This window comes from Pinus tabuliformis, chromosome X (genome assembly GCF_031772625.1).
Source record: "Pinus tabuliformis cultivar Carrire ecotype Pingquan chromosome X, CPIR1, whole genome shotgun sequence".
NCBI lineage: Eukaryota > Viridiplantae > Streptophyta > Pinopsida > Pinales > Pinaceae > Pinus > Pinus tabuliformis.
The window spans coordinates 1,279,678,892-1,279,684,891 of NC_142308.1; the positions used below are offsets into that span (position 1 = coordinate 1,279,678,892).

The 6,000-nt window shown below is 29.8% G+C and overlaps 1 pseudogene; it reads right to left on the reverse strand.

Moving 5' to 3' along the window:
- The window catches only part of LOC149144711 (phosphoenolpyruvate carboxykinase (ATP)-like), a 36,189-nt pseudogene extending 31,378 nt beyond the window's left edge, over positions 1-4,811 (reverse strand).
- Between the last annotated feature and the right edge of the window lie 1,189 nt (positions 4,812-6,000).

Below are 6,000 nucleotides of genomic sequence, written 5' to 3' on the forward strand. Positions count from 1 at the left end.
CAATATGACGCTACGAAAGCCCATGCAAAATATATTATTCATAAAACATCAACTCACATAAATTTGTATGAAACTGAAAGGTTAGCAAAGCCCATTACAGAACACATAGTGGCTATAAGTGAGGCTAGTAAGTAAAGGGTCATAACCACCATGAAGTTAGAATATTTTATTGCACAAAAGGATATTTCAATTTCTACTTATGAAGATCTTTATCATCTTCAAATGCATTTACAGACACCTAATATGCCTTCTCGAGTGGAGTATTTTTCCTACATAAATAGAAAAACATCCACTGAATTTATTCACTCTATATCAAATTACCTTGAATAGGTGTAAGCTAGAAAAATGTTAGAAAGTCCATTATTCTATATAATGTTAGATGAAAGTATAAGCAATGGTTTAGAACAACATATTGTTGTGCATTATACATATCTAGACTTAAAAGGTTTTGGCCCTTCATTGTCACAATTTATGAAATGATTATTGTTCCTGATGGAAAAGGAAAGACTATATATGATACCACAATTAATTTAAAGGAAACAAGGCAGTTGAAAAATGAGAAACTAATATCAATTTTGACTAATGGTGATTCATCTATTGTTGGATGTGAAAATTTATTTGTCACATTGCTAAATGATGATCTACCAAATCTTATTGGTACTCATTGCATTGCACATCGTGAAGCACTTACAGCATCAGATGCTTCAAAAAAGATACTATAGTTTTTATATGTTGAGAAAATAGCAAACAAGGTATACTTATGGGTTGAAAATTAGACAAAGAGGAATAATGAACTCATTTTTATTAGATATAATGTAATTAAAATCATTGCATGTTACTCAAATCCATGGGATTCGATGGCTCTCTAGGGATCAAGTGGTTGAAATACTAGTTACATTGATGCCTACTATTTTGAGCTTGTGTAAGAGAGAAAGAAAGAATTCATGGTATCATAAGGCAAGGATTTTTTCAGTTCAATTTTGTTTCAATATGCTTGTTGATATTTTGGAGTTTAATAATATAAACAAAAAAATTCAAGAAGATAATGTGGATGTCACATCGCTTGGAATAGCTATTAAACATGCATTAAATACTCTTAAAAGATATTTCTGCACATAAGATCTTTTGCAGAAGGTGTTGTACATCTTACTAAATTTTTGAAAGACTCTAAAGATGGTTTCCCTGAAAACATTGACAAAGACGGGAATACCCATACACATGATATTTTGTATATTCCAATCCACGATGAACAATTGTCACAACCAATGGCAGCTTGCATTTATGGCTCCATTTAGAGTTGCATACAACTTACAGTAAATTATGTCCAAGCATTGATTGAGAGTTTAAATTCACGATTTCTAGATCTTCATCTTTTTAATGCATCAAGGTTGTTTAATCCTTGTCATTATATGTCAGAGAAAATAATGTAAGACATTGGCTTGAAATATTTTTTTTCGCATTTGCAGCATAAAACATGTAATGAAGGTTAAAATGTACCAACATTTGATATTACAACTTCTAAAATAGAACTATAATGGAGAAAGATTCCCAATGAAAGATGCATGGAAAATATTTTCTCAAACAAAAGATTGGCACCCTAGGTATCCAAATATGCTAAAATTATGGCAATCATTGCTTGTCATATCAATGAACCCCGTCGCATGTGTATAATGGTTCTCTAAGCAAAATATGATAAAAAATATAAGGATAACAAGACTATCAATTAACTCACTTGATGCATTGATGTTTATATCATTAATAGGTCCTAACACAAAATAGGTGAAATGAGAACAAGTTTATGAGATTTGGCAAGCTGCAAAGGAAAGAAGACTTTTTGACCTGTGAGAATTATATATATATATATATATATATATATACTTTTGTTGTCATCTACTATATTAAAATTTTGATATGGAATTTTAATATTCTTTGTATATTGATGGAATGTGGAATACATGCAACATGGGTGATGGTTGTCGTAAGAAGAAATTGAAGATATCATTTAAAAAAAAATCATGTGTCATTGTTATAGGTCGATGGCACATGAAAAATTCCATTAAGGTTGAAAAATGTGCACATCTTACCAACCTTTTAGAAAATGTAGTTAAAGATGTGATGCATTTAGATTGGATCATTTGGCTAATATGGCATAGCTTATCTCCCTTTATGCTTCTTAAGATGCATTTAAATATGAGGAGATTCTTTTGCACACATATCCAATTCCCCTCTTTATTTGGATTTAATGCATAGATTTCATGCAACTTCAAGCATTTCATTGCTTTTATTAGTATTGGAGCAATGGAATTTAGAAACTTGTAAGTTGTGACATTAGTTTGATGTAACCAGATTTTTTAGTAAACCATCATTTAGAATAGTATGCATATGTATCAATTAATAATTTGTTTCCAAATGCCTTTATCTTATTGGATGGATTTGAAAGTTGGACATTGGTGGTATGTTCTTGTGCCTTTTCAAGGTGTCATATATTTATATTTTGTATCAAACCTTATATTAGATAATATCATAAATTATCTTTGAATTTGCGTGGAACTTAAATTATTGTTTTTAAATGATAATTTAAAGATATCCAACGAATAATCATCAAGTATTTTACCTAGAACTGATTATATTATTTAAATAAGAAAAATAACCATGTTTCAAATGTTCAACACTTTTTTTGAAATCTCCACAATTTTAGTTGTCAAAGTATTATAATTTAAATATATTTAACTTTTAGTCCATATGTCTACTAGTTAGATTAAAGGGTATAGTCTCTAAATAATACACTGAGGTGAAAATTATTTTTCATTTTTCAACAAAATTCTTTTGTCTTAAAATAAACTAGGTAGATACTCTTTGGAGCTCTTTTAGAGTGAGTTTATTATGATTTTATTTAATGTTACTTTTATACACGTTGGTTTTGTTGTATATATAGAGAGAGAGGGGGGGGGGGCATGGGTATTATATATATCAATTTTACTAAATTTTGGTGATAAATAGAAAGATTTGATCAAAGCAAGCTTTTACTACATTTAATAATTATAAGTGTTTTCTCTCTAAAAATGTAACAATGGAGTAAATCATAACATAATCCTATAAAATGATGTTAAGAGATCCACAATGTTCATTTATTATAAGTTTATTCTTTTAATTTTTAAAAAGTTCAAATACTATGCACTCAGTCTTGTTAATATTAGTGTATATCCCATGATCTAAAACATGATAAAATAAATACGGTAAAATGTATACTTTATCTTTAGATCCAATAATATATATTAGATTATGTAAATCATAACATAAACCATATTGATTAATCTACTTTTGAGTTTTTATTGATAACATTCAATAGTTTTACTATGTTGGTGATCTTATATGTTTGATAAAATATTTTTAGTCTTATCTCAAATATTTATTTTTAAATCTAATAATATATATTAGATTATGTAAAGCATAACATAAACCATATTGATTAATCTACTTTTGAGTTTTTATTGATGACATTCAATACTTTTACTATGTTGGTCATTTTATATGTTTGATAAAATCTTTTTAGTCATATCTCAATATACGAATAATATGGCATGTCCGGATCAACTAAGTTTGAATTTGATTTCAGGTTCTAAATATTTTATTGTGAGTGTTCAATGCAATTTCAAACCAAAATTCAAGATTTAACAACTCATTTATATGTTATGGCCATTTCGGTTTTTTCCTTGTAATAAATACATGAAAATTTTTAACATAATTATGTTATTGAAGAGTAATTTTTTAATCAAACTTTTATTGGTGAAGGGTTAATTTATTATGAGAACATCACTCTTGAAGGGGAAATATTGTATGACATGTAAAAAGAAATCCAAATTTCCAACCCTCTTGTCACCTACTTTGGCAGCTATAAAAAAATCATTGCTTAAAGTTACTTCCTCACTTGTGTGTATTAAGTGGCCACATATACAGAGACTATGTGTTTATCTTGAAAGCACAAGGAAGTTGAAATGACGTAATCATGAAATTTTATCATAATATAATGAATACAACATAGTAAAATTGTGTTGCTTAATTATGGATGTTAGAAAATGATGATTAATAAATTAAACATTAAGTATCCAAGGGTTAAATTTGACGAGTGCTTTTACCCATTATGAAAATATTTCATAAACGTTTTATTTTTAAATTATCTAAAAACATAATCAATAAAAAAAATCATTGTTTTTATTTATTTAAAACATTTTTATTCTATTTTCAATTTTTGAAAATTTAAACTAAATAAAAATTAATCTCCACATAAACCAACTAATTTCTTTCTAATTAATACACATAAACACACAATTTTATCTCATAATAAAATTCTATTAAACTAAAAAAACCTAAATTTAAAAACATAATCAATAAAAAAATCATTGTTTTTATTTATTTAAAACATTTTTATTCTATTTTCAATTTTTGAAAATTTAAACTAAATAAAAATTAATCTCCACATAAACCAACTAATTTCTTTCTAATTAATACACATAAACACACAATTTTATCTCATAATAAAATTCTATTAAACTAAAAAAAACCTAAATTTTTTCCATAATGTCAAATATAAATTTGTTCTCGACAAAGGAGTGGTGTCAAACCTGCTTCCCTTGCGACAGTGGTCTTCCAGCCTTCTCCGTGAGCTTCGATGTAACTTTTGAATCGAAGATCTTTCTCTTCCGGCCCCGAACACCAAAATGTTGGTCATCCACCTTAGGATGTCTCTCCTGTGAAGGCAGTCGATGCATTAATCTGTAATCTTTTCCCAACACCACTTGAGATTTGTCCATATCTTTTTCCAAAACCAAAAGTTTCTGGTACTAGCGATGATCTTTTAAAGAAAGAAAACATTTAAATTTCTTAAGTGAGTCAAATTAGCCACATGCCTTATCGTAGGGTGTAAGAAAGAAGAGAGCAACAAATGCAAGGAAATAGAGAAAAGAAACAACGACAACATATCCCGAGACTCCAATTGGAAGGCTCTTTGAAGGATTTTTTATTTCCTCGGCCAAATTTGAGACAGAATCATAGCCAATATATCTTAAATAAACAATGAAAACTCCATTGAATATGCCTCTAAATCCAAAGGGGGAAAATCCACCTTGGTGTGAAACATTTGCAGGCTTTGTGAGATTTTTGGCATCCCCGTTAGCGAACCCAACAACGATGATAAATGTGAAAAAGAGGAGGGAACGTCACAACTATGTTCAGTATTGAGCTCTAATAAATTTGAAAAAGAGGATGGGACGTTTCAGTATCGAGATTTCTTTTGTGCTGCAAGAAATTAATAAGTTCCATTATTCAGCTCAAACGAAGAGACAAACGAACATGACAAATTCAGGTGACCTATGACAAATGCATATGGTGAGAAAGATCACAAGAGCGAAGGCAGGAAAGTTGAGCATTTTGTACCCATCATCCATTCCATTCACTTCTATCGGCCACACGTTTTTATGAACAATCCCAAATACGCTTCGAAAATATGAAGTAAAATTGCACACCACCGCAACACTTTGAGAGGACATACTCCATGAGCAGATAGGATCAAGAAAAATATCCTGCAATTTCACATGTTCCCCTAATTTCCTCGAGAAGGTTGTCCGTTGATGATCTTATTATACTGATCTCCTCCCATCTCATGCATAGAGTAGACAAGTTTTTCTTTTCCAATCTCTCACGGGGAAAGCATTTTTATTTTCCAACCTTCTCATGGACAGAGTAAGTTCGGTTTATATTTCTCGGTGCTTATTCTAGAGCCTTACAATGACCTCATTGCGGTAAAACTGGCACTGATACTCTCCCCGCAAGCTCCATACACCGAGGCTAACAGTTCAGAGCCTTTGTGACTGTTTGAAAGGGAGTTCTGGCATTTTTTTCACTCTCCTTCTTTTTGGCATTTTCTCTTGGACCAGTAAGTTCAAATGATCTTCTGTTTATTCAATTTATTTCCATGTTATGCGCACACATTTGTGAATCATT